Below are 19,465 nucleotides of genomic sequence, written 5' to 3'. Positions count from 1 at the left end.
ACAGTTGCCCATTTCCTCATGCCTCTTCACCTTAACTTCAACCTGGTTTTTCACCAATGACCTCACATTTCCTTCTCTATCACTTGGTTGTGGGCCTCTTTTCCAACTCCAACTCGCATTTCACTCTGGAACCAAAGGAAGACTCACACCTTCCTGCTTTTTAGTGATACCTCAAGGTCATTTCCATATTGTGATCACCCTGAAGAATAGCCAGACAATTGTTATTTCAGAGCCATCTGACAGTTTGTAGCTCTAAAAATTAACTAAGGACCAAATTTGTCAAAAATATCCTAGTTTAAGATTTTGGTAATACAGCAACAGTAATTCCGAAGTCATTTATGACAATCAGTATGCGCAGCACCCTCCTTCAGGAAGATCCTTTGCCATACAATACTCTTTCCCTGTCTGGTAATAAGGAAGAATGGCCGTGGATAGTAACCTTTTGTGGAAAGAAAATACTTGGCTTTGAGAAGGCTAGAAGTTCATACATTTTTCTTGAATTAGATTCCCCATTAATTACTTTATCCACAAAGAGGTAATTATCAGAGTTATGTAAGCAATTAAGGAGATGCTACTCCACATTCTTTCAGCTTGTTGACCTTTCTCACTTTATTTCATGTGGCCATCTGAAACATCAGTGATTTACATGCCTTTCTTTTTTTTTTTTAACAGATTTCTGTGTGTGTGTGTGTCCCCATGATGAAAACATCATTAAAGTAAAATATCATGAATAGACTCTTAAGAAGCAGAGTCTACTTAAAGTCCTGGAAAATATGAAAGCACTAATATTCATGGACAACTGTACACTCTGTAAGTTACTCCAAATGTTGTTGATCTCTCTTTTGTCTAGGAGTTTTTCATATTTTCTACCATGATCATTTGTTAGTTTTATAATTACATAATAAAGGCGTTACATCATACAATCTTTTGTTATCCATTGCAGTTTTAAAACTATTCCTTTCCTTGTCCTCAGCAGATATGTCATAGATTATTAGTACACAAGCAAAGACTTTCAACGTAACAGTACTTTATAGTGAGAAGAACTGTACTGAGCTATCTCTATCCTAAGACAATGCACTAGGAAAGCACTAGGAATTCTTAAGCACTAGGAATACAGAGACGATCAAGGGGCAAGTTCCTTGCCTTCGAGTATACATGATCATTATAGCAAATGCTTAAAATAGCACTTAGTATGTAACTCACCACAGCAGACTTATTATCCTCCTTTTTAATAGGTGAGCAGAGGAAGCCACAGGGAAGTCATAGGGTAAAGCCAGAATTTGAACCTAGGTAGACCAGTACACTCTCCACGGCTTTAACTACTACATTAAAATATATATATATATATATATATATATATATAACTCCAAGTATTCCAAAGTTACAAAACACTTATCTACCAAAACTCAAAAAGGAGCACACAAACTTGCATAGAAAATAAACATGTGGGCTTCCCTTGTGGCGCAGTGGTTGAGAGTCTGCCTGCCAATGCAGGGGACACGGGTTCATGCCCCAGTCTGGGAAGATCCCACATGCCGCGGAGTGGCTAGGCCCGTGAGCCATGGCCGCTGAGCCTGCGCGTCCGGAGCCTGTGCTCCTCAACGGGAGAGGCCGCAACAGTGAGAGGCCCGCGTACCGCAAAGAAGAAAATAAACATGTAAAAGTTCATAAATAAACCACAATATAACCTGCTCCACATAATATACTGACTGCAGTGTCCTGGGCCTCTCCCATCCTTAGGTAGCTGGAAATTACAACAAAATAATACTTTTCACCTTTGGAAGCCACACCATCTCTCATACCAACCAACCAATTACTTCCTTAGAATTGGAAATTAACCTGAATATCATAAAATATATATATATAGCATTAGTGATGTAGAATCTTTGTTTAAAGACAATAACTTCAATAGCAGAGGGAACGTTACCATTGCAGGCTTCCAATACACCTATATTTCTCAGATTTCATGCTAAATCATAAAATGCCATATTGTGTCTGAAGCTATTTTTTCAATAGTCCATTTTCTTAAATGGACGAGTAAAGCCGTAAATACTGAGGAACATTTTGGCTCCCAAATCCTAAAGCCATTCTGATTATGCCTGGGTGATCATGGGGAACGTCATCGGAACTACCAGAGGACTGGCTGAAATACCAGTGTTCTGGCAGGTTACAAATTAGAAATTATACAGAATCCAATTTTATTTTTTTGTTAAGTAATTCCTATGAGGCTTTTAGGATGTCAGTGTAAAGTCCTTTCATGTGTAATCTTTATCCATTAGATAGGGAACAATGCCAATCCCCGTCATAAATACTGTCACAACCTGACACTGAAAATCCATTGCAGGGCATAGGACCTGCAAATAGGAGGTGAATCGACAAATCCACTCATTCAGACAATCCACAAATATTCATTTTTAAGTCTACTATATGCCAATAATGTACCGGCCTCTCAGATGCTAAACCATGCTAAATGCTGAAACAGACATACTCAGTTTGGGCCCTCCTGGAACTTATTACCTACAGAAGTGCCTTCGTTGTAAATGGTCAGGTCTCAGCCAATGCTATTATCATCAGCAGGTGACCAAAGCATAGAGCTTGCTTCCCTTCAGAGGTACAAAACAGTTCTTACACCTGAATGGGATGCAAAGAATAATCTGACTTCTGTTCACCGGGGCATGAATTGAACTGTCCTTGCAGAAGAGATAACAGATGGTGTGAACCCCAGATCCAAGAAAAGGGCCAGGCACACGATAAGTGTTCAGCTTTTCAAAAACAAATGAACAATCACTTCCTCTCCTAGATCTTTACACCCTTCCTCTGCTGGCTACTTTCTCTCAGCTTATAAACATCCTCAAATATACCCACTTAAAAAAACTCTCAGACCTATGATCCTTTGGATATTCTTGTGGATAATCTAAGTCTCTACCATGCCTTCAAACACCTGTCCTCCCAAAAGCCCACATCTGTACCTTGGGCCCAGACCTGTCTACCAGGCCCCTCTAAAGCACTGAAGATGAAGTAAGATCCTCTCGCCACCCCCAATCCCTTTCTACTGTGCTCTGTATCTCTCAAAAAGATGCAGCTGTAAACTGTCACCCACGCTTGCTGCCCTCCCTTTTCTAACTGGTCACCAGGCCTCACCCATTCTCTCTCAGATCTGCAAAACCCGGTCCCACCTTTTATAACTTAAGTGGGACCCTTAGATTACAATTCACCCTGCACCCAATCAACTGCCTTCCACATGGAGGTCCAAGTGAGCCTCTAAACCAGAATTCCATTTCACTGTTCTTTGGTGTTTCCCGCAGCCTTCAGGATAAACATCCAAACTTCTGACAGGACAAACAAGGCGCCTTTCTGTTGGGCCCCACTAAGTTTTCAGTATCGACTCTCATTTCTTTCCCAAACCCTGAGTTCCAGTCCTGTACATTAGTTTTGCCATATTTTCTTACATTTCTCAAACTTCAACACACACTGCTCTCTCCTGCCACCCCAGGAGCTTCTACATATCCTTAGAAAGGACGGCACTTCCTCCAAGAATCCTACCCTGAACTTTCCCTTCCAAGTTTCTGTGCTCTGAAAAGGGGAAAGATGGCGGGGAGGGATACATTAGGAGTTTGGCATTAACATATACACACGACTATATATAATAAAATCAACAAGGACCTACTGCATAGCACGGGGACCTCTACTCCATATCCTGTAACAAAGTGTATGGGAAAAGAATCTGAAAAGGAATGGATATATGTATAACTGAATCACTTTACTGTACACCTGAAACTAACACAATATTGTAAATCAACTATCCTCCAATATAGAATAAAAATTAAATCAAAGAAAAAAGAGATTCTGTGCTCTGTAGCAGCAGAACTCACTTCTTCCAGAGCACTGACTCCTGTGCTTGTGTTTACTTGCTGCCCAGTAGAAGGGAAGATTACCTAGGGCAGAAGCATCGTCTCCAGCAGCCCTTGGTTCTGACAACTCATTCAAGTGCCAGGATACTTTACACACATAACCTGCTTAATTAATTCTAAGAACCCACAGAAAGAGTGATTTTTAATGTCATTTTACAAGTGTGGGGATTGTGCAAAAGAAACCTGTCCAGGCCACAGAGAGCATAAGCCCTGGAATTCAAACCCTAAGCTGCCTTGACACCGGTGCTCTTTCCACTATATATGATACACCTATTGGAAAAAAATTTTTTTTTCCTGAGCCCTGTTTGAATGGAAAGGAAATGAAGCTGGGATATATCCATTTCCTAATCGCTTTGGTGTGTACCAGGCAAAGTCATTCAACAGACCAGGTAACATCTGTGCAACAATTAACGATGCTCCAAACTGTGCTAAGTGTTCTACTTTGTAGAGTCTAGAAGCATTAACACAGTGCATCCTTGTAACCGCCACAGAGGCTGGGTCCTGTGAAGCCCATGCTACAGGTGAGAACACTGAGACCTTGAAGCCTTAAGGCACTCGGCCGGGGTCACCGAGCTGGCAGGAGTCCTAGGCCGCACGCCCCGTCTAGTGCACGTACACCCGGGCACTGGGCACCGGTTCTAGTGCCCACCCTCCACCGTTAACCATTTAAAACCCCGCTTCTCAGCGCCCACACGAGGGCCCCTGGAAGCGGGAAGTACAAACCTGTCTCGACAAGCCGTGGCTGGAAGAAGCTCTGGATACAGATCAGGGGCAGAGGGTGCTCAGGAGCGGCGCCCAGTCTACCCGCGGAGGCAGAAGGCGTTAAGTCCAGCAGGCCCTCCCTCAGGGAAGCCCGCACGGAGGGCAGAGGCACCGAGTCCTGCAGCGCGCACAGGTCCTCAGAGCGCGAGAAGGAGTCGGCCGCGCTGTCCGGGCGCAGCTTCACCGAGTGTTCATGGCCTGAGCGCAGCCTCGGGGACGCTGGCTGCAGACAGGATGCCCACACCATCCTGTGGGTCCCGGCTCGCCTCCAGGCCCCTCGGGCGCCCACCGCCCGGCGGCTGCGGCCCGAAGACACAGGGCCACGGGCCCCAGCTAGGCCGGGCCCTCCATGCCGCGCTCCGGAGCCCACGCGCGGCCTCCTGTTGGCGCGGGCATCAACGCCCTCCCGAGTCGCGGGGCTGCCGTTTAAGCCTCCGGGCGGGCCCGTGGGGGCGGGGCTCGAGGACTTCCGCGCGCTCGCCGAGCGTCCGCACGCAGACCCGCCTCCCTTGACGACGTGGCTTGAGGAGCAGCACGCAGACCCGCCTCTCCTGACGACGCGGCCTGAGGAGCGGTGTCGGCAGCCTCGAGACTAGGGCAGCGCGAAAGGTAGGAGGTGTGGAGAATTTGGGGTTTCCAAAAAGCGTTTGATGACTGATCCAAACAAAAGTGAGACATGGTTGTATCAGCGCATTTTAAAAGTAGTTAAACTCCCGAAACTCCCGCTAAGTGTCTGTGCTCGCCCCGCCCAGAAGAGAGCGTGAACTCCGTGAGGGACACAGGAAAGGCTGAGTGAACGTCTGCCTGTGGTCCCTTACCTGGTGCACGGGTGTGTGAATTTCTGCGGAGAGCTCTTAATTTCTGTCGTTTCTGCTGGCTTGACACGGTGGTTGGCAAACGGTGACGTGTTCTGTGCATTCAGGACATGATCGTGGTTACTAATAATCACTTTGTTTTGTCCTGACACCTCCACAGAGAATTTACTACTGAATAACCACTTTAGAGAAGAGAAAGTGAGGCGTAGGAAGTGAAGTGACCGAGTAAGAGGAAGGACTCAGACAATTGGTGTTAGTAAATTAACCCTGCAAGGAGGCCGTTAGCCTGCGGTGGCTCTAGCGATGCGGCCGCCCACTTAAACCAACCCAAATCGAAGCCTGTCAGCGCCTCAGGGTGACGAACACTGCTGAGGACACCCAGTCACAAACCACCAACTAGGCGTTAAAGCCATAGCAAATCACTCGTTTCCTTGCTTTGCTTCTGCCCTTTTAAAATAAACATCTGTGCAGCTCCTGTGGCTGGAGTGCTCCTCACCTCTTCCGCTTTGTGGTGCGTGAATTGAATCTATTTTTGCGCACATAAAGTGTTAAAATTTTAAATATGCCTCAGTTTGTCTTCTAAGATTGGCCGTAGAAATTGGATTTGTGTCCAGTTTCTAGAGCAGTGGTCGTCCTCTGGTCAGGCCTTAGGCGTTACGTGTACAACGTTCCTCTTCTACCACCACCTTCTGGATGCCTCCACCCACTACCAGCTCCCACGCATCAGTTCCCCTAGATGTGGTCAGCAATGGCTTTTACATGCAGCGTGCTCACATTATAACATCGCAGACACTCCTCCGTCCTCCAGCCAGTGTGTGAAGTGAAACATTACCATTCCTCTTGAAGAGTCTCTGATGTGACCACTTTCCCAAACACAGCCACTCCCCAGCTGACCCTGGGTAACCACTCTTCTGAACTTGGTCTCCATCAGTGGCATGGATGTCTTTCTATGTGTGCTACATGTTTAAGTAGTCTTAAACTGCATATCGTATTCTATTTTGTTTTCTCTTGTTACTTGCTTTATTTAGCGTTATCTTTGCTAGGTTCATCCATGCTGACACGTAAAGATCTGTCTAGTTCATGTACTTTCCTCGCTACGTAGGATTCCCATGTAGGGAAATCCAATAATTTATATGTGCATTTTCCTGTTGATGGACATTTAAATTGTTTCAAATTTTAAGTATGATTTCTTTTTTAAAAAAATTTTATATCCTATTTAAAGGTTACTTTACATTTACAGTTATTACAAAATATTGGCTATATTCCCTGTGTTGTACAATACATCCTTGAGCCTGTCGTACACCAGTAGTTTACATCTCTCACTTCCCCACCCCTGTATTGCCCCCTCCTCCCCCTCCACACTGGCAACCATTAGTTTGTTCTCTATATCGGTGACTCTCCTTTTTTGCTATATTCGTTCAATTGTTGTATGTTTTAGATTCCATTTATAGGTGATATCCTACAGTGTTTCAGAGTTCAAGACTCTCACGACAGAAGCCAAAAGGTAAGAGCCATTTTACATTGATAAAAAGCATTTTAACTATGTAGAAGCAGAAAATGAAAAGAAAGAACTTTGCATTACATTTAATAAAAGCTTAGGGAGATCTTTGTGGTATATTAGTGAACTTAGTTGTGGAAATTCAGCCATGTACATTGTGTTGGAGAGGCACCAAGAGTTCAAGAACTCTCACAATTTGAGTACACAATTGCCTTACTTGTAGGCATGGTGGCAGCCATTTACATAACAATGATTTGGAGGATGTTGTGTTAGTCAGCTCTTGCTGTGATAATGCTTTGGAACAAATCGACCCAAAACTCAGTTCCATAAAGAAGAATTGATTTTTCTTGGACCTATTGGCTAGCTGCAGTGTCTCTCTTTTAGACCTCTAGATGGCTGGTTTTGCTCCGTGTTTTGGGTCAGTTTGAGGTCTGTAACACACATCTTCCTCTGGAGCCCAACTGTGAGGCCGCAGCTCCCAGGCCCTGTCTTCTCACAGAGTTCACTGAAACATAAGAGGTGAGCCCAAGTGCACAAGCCCATTTAAGGCCTCTGCTGCTCATTGAAGGCCATCATGTCTGCTCACACTTCATTGGCCAAAACATGTCACAGATCTAAGCTGTATTTAGAATATGTGTATTTGTTTAAAGTTGGGTGCCCTCACAGAAGAATATTGCATTTTGGACAGTGTTACCTTAGCATTTTCATTGGCATTTGCAAACGTGATAAACGCCGTGTGCACTTTTTCACCTTTGAGAACTTTCTGAAATTGTGGGACCATTTCTATTGGAAAAGAGGAAGGTACACTTTAGAACTCAACTCTAGTTACGGCATTGTTGGGAGAAGAATTATTGAGATAAGGTCAATACAAGTGAAAGATTTGGGATCACATATTCATCATTAACATTAGCATTCTACAGAACATTCCTGGAGAATTGTGATGCTTGCTTTATGTGATTTCTATCATAAATCATTAGAATTTGACCAAGACACTTCAGTGAAACATACATCATACAGCACATCGCATTTTAGTTTTTCCCACCACTCCACAACTTATCATCAATACTTCACCATAACTCAGAAACAGAAACTGAGTGAGTTCATTGTTAGCAGACGGGCTTCACAAGCAATACTAGTGGAAGTTCTTCAAATGATAGCAGACAGTAACTCAAGCCATACAAACAAAACAAAGAATGCTGACTAGAGCAGTTGTGGAGGGAATTATAAAAGATACTGTAATTTCAAATTTCTTCTCCTTTCTTCTCTTAACTAATTTTAAAAGTAAGTGCCTAAACAATATGACTATATTTGGATTGTTCTCTATATAACATAAAAACATATCATATATTTAATGATATGGCACAACGAAGGCAGTGAGAACAAAGCTGTGTTAGAATAAAAATGACAGTAGATCATAAGCTGAATCCGCAGGAAGAAAGGAAGAGAACCAGAAATGGTAAACAGATTAACCCGACAAACTCAAAAATATTTATTTGCTCAACTTTCTTCTCTAAGCTCTTTGAAAAAATAAGCTTGTGAGAAGTAATTATTATAATAATATGTTGTTAAGTATGTAACATATATAAATGTAATAAAAACAAAAAAGAGGGGAAGGCATACAGCTCTATAAAAGTACAGTTTCTGTTTCTATCTGGAATGAACCTAGTAAAAATCTGAAGAGATTCTGAGATGTATTACATAAGCCCTAGTGCAGCCATTACTCAAACAATGTGGTTAAAAATCATTAAAGGAATTACATGTTACGGTAGAAAATATCTACTTACTATAAAAGGAAACTGGAGGAACAATAACAAAAAAGCAAAAACATGAGACATGTAGAAAACCAAAGGTAGAATGATAGACATAAATAAATCCTACCATATCAATAATAAAAACTAAATGTAAATGAATTAAACAATACAATCAAAAGGCATATATTGTCGAACTGGGTATTAAAAATGTTTTCTATAGGAGGCACTGCTTGGATTCAAAAGTCTAATGTGTACAAAGTAAAAGGATGAAAAAATATATATCATGCAAATAGCAACCGTAAGCATTGCTGAAGTGGCTATACTAATACCAGAAAAAATAGACTTTAAAACAAACAAAAAAGTTACTAGATATGAAAAGGGACATTTTATGATAAAGAAAGGGAAGATACAAAAATCTTTACCCTATTTGCCCTGAATAAGGTAAAACCAAAATACACGAAGAAGAAAATACCAAAATCCATGAAGAATTGAAGGAAGAAATAGATAATTGCACAACATTAGGTAGAGGCTTCAGTACTCCACAGTCAATAATGGATAGAACAGTTAGGCAGAAGATCAACAACGATATAGAAGACTTGGACAAGACTATGAATTAACAAGACCTAATAAATGTTTACAGAACACTCAACCAAAGAGTAAAATACTCATCCTGCTCAACTACATGTGAAACGTTTTCCAGCATAGATGACATGCTAGGCTGTAAGAGAAGAGATTGAAACGCACATACATTGCTGGTGGGAATGTAAAATGGTGCGGCCATTTTACAAAACAGCTTGAGAGTTCCTGCAAGTGTTAAACATAGAGTTACCCTATGACCCAGCAGTTCCAGTACTAAATATATACCTAAGACAAATAAAAACTTATGTCTGCACAAAAGCTTGTACGTGAATGTTCATAGAAGCATCTTTCTAAAAACAAAAGGTGGAAATAATTCAAATGACAACTGGATAAATGAATAAACAAAATGTGGAATATCCATACAATAGAATAGCATTCAGCTATAGAAAGGAACGATCTACTGATCCATGTTACAACATAGATGAACCATGAAAGCATTATGTAAAGTAAAAGCAGCCACTCACAGAAGATCACATATTGTACGGTCCCATTTATATGAAATGCCCAGAATAGCAAATCTGTAGAGACAGGAAGTAGATGAGTGGTTGCCTAGGGCTGAGAGGGTTGAGGAGATTGAAAAAAGCTTGTTAATGTGTAATGGGTTTTTTGTGGGGGGACAGAAATCTAAAATTGGATTGTTGTGTTGCTTACCCAAGTCTTTTAGTGGTTACACTCAGAACCACTGAATTGTATACATTAAAGTGTTGAAATTATGGTATGTAAATTCCATCCCAATAAAGCTGTTTAAATTATGATAATTTTATATTTATAAATTTGAAAATTCATCGAAAATGACAAATTCTTTAAAAATGCAAGCTAACAAGACTAACCCAAGAAAGAAAACATATCTCAAAAACCTATATCTACTGCAAAAGTTGTTTGTATAATTAAGTACCTTTACAGAAAATGATTTCCAGGGATAAATGGCTTTCCAAGTAAATTCTTCCAAATATTTAGGGAAGAAATATTGGTAATCTTACATAAAAATCTTCCAGGAAACAGAAAAGTATATATTGCTCAAATATTAATAAGGCCAACATAAGCTTCAGATCAAAACTAAAAAGAATATTACAAGAATAGAATCACAGGCCAGTTTCTCTTTTGAACATGCATGCAAAATGTGTAAACAGAAGCACAAACTGTATCCATGGTATGTAAAACAATCATATATCACAATCAAAGTAGCTTTATTCTAGTAATGCAAGGTTGGTTTAATGTTCAAACATGAAACTGATCCCAGGAATGAATTAGAGTGGGGAAAAAAGTCATTTAAAACAGAAGTCTTGGGACTTCCCTGGTGGTCCAGTGGTTAGAACTTGGCACTTTCACTGCTGGGGCCCTGGGGTCCCATTCCCGGTCAGGGAACTAAGATCCTGCAAGCCATGAGGCAGGGCCCCCCCCACGCCAAAAAAAAAAAAAGGAAAAAAAGAAGACAACCAGGAGAAGAACAAGATCGAATAAACATAACAGATAACACCTTATGAAAAGTAGGTGAAGATTATGGAATATTCTAAAATTTTAAAACAAAAAGAAACATTTAAAGATTCAAGAGGATGTGACAAATATTGTACATAGGCAAAAAATAAAATAAAATAAAATAAACGGATGATGGGAGCCCAAAAATCCAGATGCCCATGTCCTGTCTCTGAAAATTCTCATTCAATGGGTTATGGATTTCCTCTATGTTTAAAAACGTACAGGTGTTATAAAGCAGAAACTAACACACCATTGTAAAGCAATTATACTCCAATAAAGATGTTAAAACACAACCAAACAAACCTACAGGTGATTCTGATATGATGCACAGACAATGTAAAGCTTCTGCTTTACAGGAAATAATACCAGATTATTTTGTTATTTTATAGTTATAGTAACAGGTTGTACTATTGACCGGTAAGTCTGATGTCAAAATGCACTCCCCACTAGGGATATAAAAGGAACTAATAGTCTGTACGGCTACTTGGTGGCAGCATGCATGTATTGCAAGGGCAATTATTGTAGGAATCCAAATGAGTGGAACATTTTAGAATTGGAAGACTACATACAGATCATCTAGTCAAGCTTCCAACTATTATAGTTGTGAAAACTAAGGCCCATATAAAAGAAATGATTTATCTCCAAAGAGCGTTAGTGAAAGAGTATGAAATTAAAAATATCTCTGAACTTTTAATTTAGTGCTGTTTTTATTAATCTCATGTATTAGCTTAAACTTCAGTGTGACAGATTTGGGATTGAATTCTTGCTCAGATTTACTGATTGCGTGCCTTTTAGTAAGTTATTAAAACACTTTAAAAAAAAATAGATTTATTTATTTATTTTTGGCTGCGTTGGCTCTTCCTTGCCATGCGCGGGCTTTCTCTAGTTGCGGTGAGCAGGGGCTACTCTTTGTTACGGTGCGCGGGCTTCTCATTGTGGTGGCTTCTCTTTGTTGCTGAGCACGGGGTCTAGGTGTGTGGGCTTCAGTAGTTGTGGTTCACGGGCTCTAGAGTGCAGGCTCAGTAGTTGTGGCGCATGCTCTTAGTTGCTCCGTGGCATGTGGGAGCTTCCCGGACCAGGGCTCAAACCCGCGTCACCTGCACTGGCAAGCAGATTCTTAACCACTGCACCACCAGGGAAGCCCTACTAAAACACTTTTAACTTCGCTTTTCACATATGTAAAATGGTGAGCCTTGGCTGATATAGAATATGAGATAACCTAGCACTGTTCTTAACACATACACGTAGTTAACATTTTTTGGCTCTCATCCCTCTTAAACAGCCTCTATCCTCTTAACAATGAAAATGTGTTTCAGCTAGCAAAGCACCCCAGAGCTGACCACATTCTGGCAAGAGATACAGGATTCTTTTTCTTGCTGGTGGTTCTTTATACCTGATATTTGAACTGCACTGAAACATGAACATCTCTTGTTTATACTGTATTAATGGATTTGATAGATGAATTTTAAAAAGTAATATGCAGGAAAAAAAAGTAATATGCAGGAATTGAGCTGCCTTACTCTCAAGAAATATAATTCGATAGTGGTGGCTAAAACGATAAACAGTGTTTGCACAGGGAGTCCATATTGGATGTGAACTACCTGTACTCCCATTCGTCTATTAAGAATAAATAGAATCCTTTCAAAATCTGTTTTAAAGCGCAGTTATTTCCTTCTGACTCATTTAAGTTACCTGCAAGAAAAAGACAATCTCCTGAATCCTTGCTTAAAAGGCTTTTAATATAAAGCAGATAATTTTTTGCAACATTTCCCAAACTTTTCATTATCAAATTGGCTGAGGCTTCTCAACGATTATCATTTCACAACAATATCTCCCTTTTCACCTTCTTTAAAAGAATTGGCCTCGTAGATATGCCCTTAAAACAGAGCTTCACTCTCAACTTATTTTAAATTTTGTATTCAAACAGTATGAAGAAAACAGGATCAGGGAATTCAGCCATAAAAGTGAATGGATTACTGATACATGCTACATCATGGATGCAACTAAGTGAAAGAAGTCAGGCACGAAAGGCTCTATATTGTATGGTTCCATTTATATGAAATGTCCAGCAGTGGCAAATCCATACACACGGAAAATATTATACATTAGTGGTTTCCAGGGGTTTGGAAGAGAGGGAAATAGGGAATGACTCCTCAAAATGGGTGTATGTTTCCTCTTGGGGTGATGAAAATGTTTTGTAGTTGGACAGTGGTGATAGTTGCACAACATTGTGACAGTAGTAAATTCCACTGAATGGTACAGTGAATTGTAAAATGATCAAAATGGTGAATTTTGTGTTATGTTCATTTTACTACAATAAAAAGGAGAAAGAATTAGGGAAAGACTTAGACTTTGGGAAACTAAGGTGAACTGGTCAAGAAAAAGACAGCTCTACTGTTGAGTGTTCTCTCAGCTCTCCCAGTGCATTAATCCTCAGCAAAAAGTAGCCTGAACTTGTCGATGATAGTCATTCAACACAGTCCGGGAAAAGTAAATAAAATAAAACCCAACTCTTCTTCTTTAGCACATCTATGAAAGGTTAACTTGCTGCTCAGCCACGTGGACATTCATGAAATCGTTTCACTTTAGGTGTCCTCTACTTCAGTACTTTACTCACAGCTCATTCACACCTGTAGGCAACAGCATTCCTTAATTGGATGGAATCTGCAGTGCTGGTTGTGATCGGTCTCATGAAAAGAAAAGGGAAGGAGGAAAAAGCCTCCACATTGACTTGGTGGTCTTGACAAAATGGATGCAGAAGACAGCTTGAGTGTCAAACTGGAAAGTGTTATTTTCCTTTTCCTTTTCTTTTTATCTTTCCTATGAGGTCTTCTGCCCACTTCCCACCCCCTTCTCTCAAACAGGAAAGACACTAATTAGCTGCTTTTTTGTGTTTTTGGTAAAACACCTATTGTTTTGCGTTTCTTGTTGTTCGGTTTTTACTGCCAAATGAGCTTCAGTGGTTGATGTAGGGGGTCTCTTGGGAACTTAACGTTTTCCAGTTTAAGTGGAAAAGCTTTTTTGTTTGAATTGGCTTTTACTGGGTGCTTCAAGGTTTGCTCTTGGCTCTTTGAAGGGGGACTGAATAGCACTGTGTTTCCTTTGAGGTTCCAATGAAGAAAGGATCCTATGTCCTGGGCACTTTTTGTTGATTTTGCTGTGTGTCCTCTCTAGTAGCCAGATGCAGATTCCAGGAAAATGACATATAAATGAATATAAGTAATCTAATATTTTTACAATTTGCTTTGGCCATACTCCTGGTCTTATTCTACTTGTAGCAGATGGCTTTAAAGAGCATTAGCTATGTATATATTAAAAATAATATAAATATACCAATATTAAATATTATATTGATGTATAAATGTAATATACTAATATTTATATTAGTGTATAACAGTTATGTATTATATTAATATATTTTTTTGCCTAGCCTATATTATAGACAAAATATATGAGTAATGAAATGTATTTATATCGTTAATATGTTCATAATATTAATATGATATATCCTGTAATATTGATTATAAAACAATTATATCATAATATATAAATATATGATTATTATTATCTGATATAATACACTATAGTTAATATATTCTATATAACACAATATATAATGTATTAGTATAATTGTATTATATAATATAAATATAATACATATATAAAACTATATATCTTTTGGTTATACATTACACATACGAGTATGTATAGCTAATTATAATTTTATTTACATAGGAATCTGGTCATCATAACAATTGATGTAAAAATATGCAATATTTTCAATCAAATGGGCCTTAACCTCACTACCTACACATAACTACTTTTAAAATCTTGAACCCTGTCTAACTCATGCTTCCATATCTCTCAACCTGCTTTTCTACACATGCACGTAGACACACATTTCTACACGATATATATGTATACTACCAGTTTTCAGTTCAATGTATATAAATATATAATATATAATTATATTCCTGTGTATGTATACAAATATAAATCAAAGGTATGTGTATAGGTATGTATTTCATATGCTTATATAAATATATCATACAAATAATGTATGTGTATATAAATACATGACTGTATACATACATACACAGAAATACACTTATTTAAACAAAAGGGACCTAAATAAACATAGTTCTCTAAGAATAAAAGGTTATGTCTCACTCTTTCAATAACAGTTTATAGTTTTCTACTGTATGTTCTTCTATAATTGTTATGAACATTTCCCATTTTTGTTGAATGTTAAGTTGTTTTAATTTTTTGCCTTTTTTTGTTTTTTGTTTGTTTTTCTGGTACGTAGGCCTCTCACTGTTGTGGCCTCTCCCATTGCGGAGCACAGGCTCCGGACGCACAGGCTCAGCGGCCATGGCTCACGGGCCCAGCCGCTCCACGGCATGTGGGATCTTCCCGGACAGGGGCACGAACCCGTGTCCCCTGTATCGGCAGGTGGACTCTCAACCACTGCGCCACCAGGTAAGCCCAGTTTTTTGCCATTATTAATGAAGTTCTGAAGAATACGGTGGGCAAGATTACTTGAAAAACTCTCCTAAAAGAAAAGGGTTAGGTATGCTAGGTTAAATGTACACAACTTATTTTTAAGTGCGTGGTTGATTTTGGAAGTGTGCAGTCGAAATGTGCAGGACCCATGAAGGAAGGGTGGTCCATGTGTGAGAGTGATAGCTCTATTAAGAGTGGATTGAAGATCTTGATAGCTTAGAACAGAAGCTGGAAATCCTGTTTTTATGGAGCCAAATGGCAAATATTTTAGGCTTTGTAGACCAAAGAGGCAAAATTGAGGATATTATTTAGGTACTTAGGTAACCATTTAAAATGCTACCAGTTAAAACGTGAAAATTATTCATAGCTCATAGGCCATAAAAAATAGGCAGCTGTCTGGATTTGGAATACAGGCCGTAATTGAATGACACACCCGGTATAGAGACTTGTTTTTAAATGGCCATGACCACATGGGAGGCAGGAGGTAAGACTCCATCCCTACTAGATGGGAAGTTAGAACTAAAGCTATCTATCCCTGGCTTCACCTTTAATGAAAGGGTGTGCCAGGAGAAAAAAATATCTGCTGGCAAAGGGAGACTAAGAGCAAATTCTCTTGGCCTCTGCTCTGGGTAGGAAACAGGTAGGAAATCTTGAGAATTCTGAACCGCAGATCTGTGTTCACAGTGTTTGGGTTGCAAATTTATTTGCGGTCTTGCAAACAGAAGCTAAGAAATTAATTTACAATGCTCCCAAATCGGTGGTATTCCAAACACAAAACTAAACCCTTTCTGGAGAGGTAGACCTTCAACACAGGCCTGTAGCGTTCCCACAGATAAAGTTTAGCTAAACGTGAGCTCATGATCTAAATTTACACAATAATGAAGAAATCAGCTACAAGTGGAGAGAATCAGCAAAAACAATCAATAGCAGAATTAGATTCCCAAGGCCATCCATCAGATGTTGGAATAATCAGGTGCCAGGCAGAAAATATACATAAAACTAGAACTGAAACAAGGAGCAAGGATGTTTTAAAAGACTGGGTAGGATCTTTCAAACATTTTTAGAGTACATGTCATTGTTAAAGCTAAAAACTCGAAGGTCGTGTAATACAGCAGATTAATCGTGGAGAAGAGTGAAATTATGCTGTTTTTAAAAATATGGCAGGTCAGATTTCCTGCCTAATTATATAAGTTGATTTATCTTAAAAAATACACAGTATTTTAAAGACTTATTGGCTGTAAAATAAGTTAAGGGTATTTCAAAGGGCTTCTCTGCAAAGAAAAGTGAGAAGTAGCAAAACACAAAAAGTCGAGGGGAAAAAATGTCAATATATACATGGCTATAGGGTGAACTAAGCCTTAGGCCAGCAACTATGAGGAGGAGCTGACCCTTAGATACGTACAACTAAGCTGGAACCTTCAAAAAGTTCAACTGTTTATAAGTCAAAAGATTTATTAAAATTAATAACCAAGTGTTTTAATTGACATCAGAAGAGTAAAACAATAAACCCTGAGAACATAGAAAAATAGACAGTAAAGATATGAGCAGAACTTAATAAAACAGAAAAAAGTATAAAATTGAGGTGATTTAGTAAGTCAAAGAATATTCTTTGAAAAGATTTAAAAAAACAAACTTTGATTAAGCAAAACAAAAACGTAACTAAACAATATACAGAAAGAATCAGGACAATGTTATAGCAGAGAGTACAAACAGAGAATATATGAAATGCCAGTAAATTTGAACATTTCTGTAAAGTGGACAATTTCCTAGCTCCTAAAGTTTACCAAAACTGACACAAGCGGAAAATTGTAGCTGGAGTTCTTACACCAGTAAAGGAATTAAGTCAATAGTTTACAAGCTTTCACCAAGAAAATACCAGACCCGGCCAGATCATTTGGGAGGTGAATTCTATCAAACTTCTGTTAAACAGATAACATCAATATTAACAAAGAAAAACTTCTAGGGAGTAGCAAAGAAGAATGCTCCTTTATTCATCTTATGAAGTCTATATAATCCTAATACTGAAAATAGATTAGGACTGTAAGGAAAAAGAAATTTACAGGTCAAATTTACTTGTAAATATAAAAGGAAAAATTTTAAACTATGCTATTAGCTACCCAAGTTCACTAGAGTAAGAAAAAGCACGAGCAAGTTAGGTCATCCAATGTAGTTTAATGTCAAGAATATATATCAATAGATTGAAATCACCACATTTTATTTCTTTCATGTGTCTCTTTAACAAATTGGGAAGTACTTATATTGATCTCTCTTGTACTAGGCACTGTGCCAAGTCACTTACATATTTACTCCTTTAAACCTTCTATCATCCCTGGGGGAAAGTTCTATTTTGCTTCCATTTCTTAGCTAAGACTCTAACCCCCAGGAAAGTAAAGCAACATTTGTAAGTTTTTGTGGATGGTCAGTGACGGGACCAGTACAGGAACATCCAAAGTCTGTGCTTGGAAACAGTGCCCCATGTTGACACTCACATTACAGATGAAAGGAAAGGAACCATGCACTTACCATATAGATTAAATCTCACATTACAGGTTAAAGGAAAGGAACCATGCACTTACATTATAGATTAATACCCACATAACAGGTTAAAGGAAAAAGAAACATGTGCTTCTCTCAAAAGTTGTAAAGAAGGCATATCCATTTCTAAATATATTTCCCAATTTCTTTTGCTTGTTTTCTGACCTTTGTAGTGCATTTTGCCATGAGGAAAATTTTAATTCTTATATAATTAAATGTATCCTTTTTTTCTTTGTATCTTAGAAAGGTATTCCTCATGAATAACTTATTTCAAGTCTCCCAGGTTTCTGATAGTTTTACACTTTCATTATTTTTTAACTTTTAACTGGTTGCTGTATCTAGAATTTAGTAATTCTATGATAGCCATATTTTCCCACTTTTGTTGAATAATTTTTGCTACTGATCCAGAATGTGAATTTTATTTTAATCTCAATTCCCTTACGCTCTTGCATCTAATTTTAAGATGCTTCCTATTCCACTGGTTGTTTTGTCTATCTAAAACAAAATGCTACCTTAAAAATAATGAAATTATAATATAATAAATGTCATTAGTAAACAGAATACAATATATAATAAATAGCATAATATAAAATAACAAAATATAATTTACCATATAACAAGGTCAAAGGAGAGCAAAAGTATACAATCATTGAAATATCCCCCAAAAGATATTTTATAAAATTCAATATTCATTTGTAATTTAAAAGAAAGAGTAAAAAAGGGATTGATGAATGCTTCCAAAATAAGAAGAAATTATATGTCTAAAAGAGAAAGAGGTAAGTGATAGACTTTAGTAACACTGGCAATAAATGCAGGACAAGATGAGGATGCCTGATATAATGTTAAAGAAAAAGTATTATGTAACATTGTGTTGCAGCACTGATGAGTTCAGTGAAAAGAGAATCTCATAGAAAAGAGTATCTCGTTCTTCTTAATGTATGTACACTTGTCCATTGCATGAACATAACAGCTTATTTAACCAATATGTTACTGATCTGCATCTGGATTTCTAGGTTTTCATGGAATTTTATTATGCACAGTTGTTTCAAACACTAGGACTTCCTCTTATGTTTATATCTTTTGAAAGAAACAATATCTCCACAGATGATTTATCTGTGCTGGCTGCTAGCTGACTTTGGGTACTACTCAGTTCTTCCCTTTACCTTCCTAGTCAATATGAAAAGGGAAAGCAAGAAGGTCTCCTGTTTAGAGACTGTAAAGATGGGTCTTGGTGATAAAGTCTTGGTGGTAAAGGCTAAAAGTATTAACCCAGAACAAATGTTTTTCCAGCTGTAACTGTGTGTGATTCCCTTGGCTTGATTCCATAGAGGATGTAAGACAAGACTGTAGAATCTGCCCTCAAAGTGCTTCCAGTAGGATGAGCTAAGTCAAGTATGGTGGCATATCCAATTCAAGACAAAATATCACGTCTCCTTTTCTCTCCTGGCAAAACTTGGTGGAGTGAATGTAGAAGTCACTGTATGCTTTAAATTAAAGCAACACAATAAATCTTGTATTGGAAGGTGATTATTCTGGTCTGTTTGTGGAGATGAATTGGAAATTGTCTAGAAGAAG

Source organism: Leucopleurus acutus (assembly GCF_964270905.1).
Source record: "Leucopleurus acutus genome assembly, chromosome: 3".
Lineage (NCBI taxonomy): Eukaryota > Metazoa > Chordata > Mammalia > Artiodactyla > Delphinidae > Leucopleurus > Leucopleurus acutus.
The sequence above is the reverse complement of the archived record's forward strand: the minus strand, read 5'-3'. Positions refer to the sequence as shown.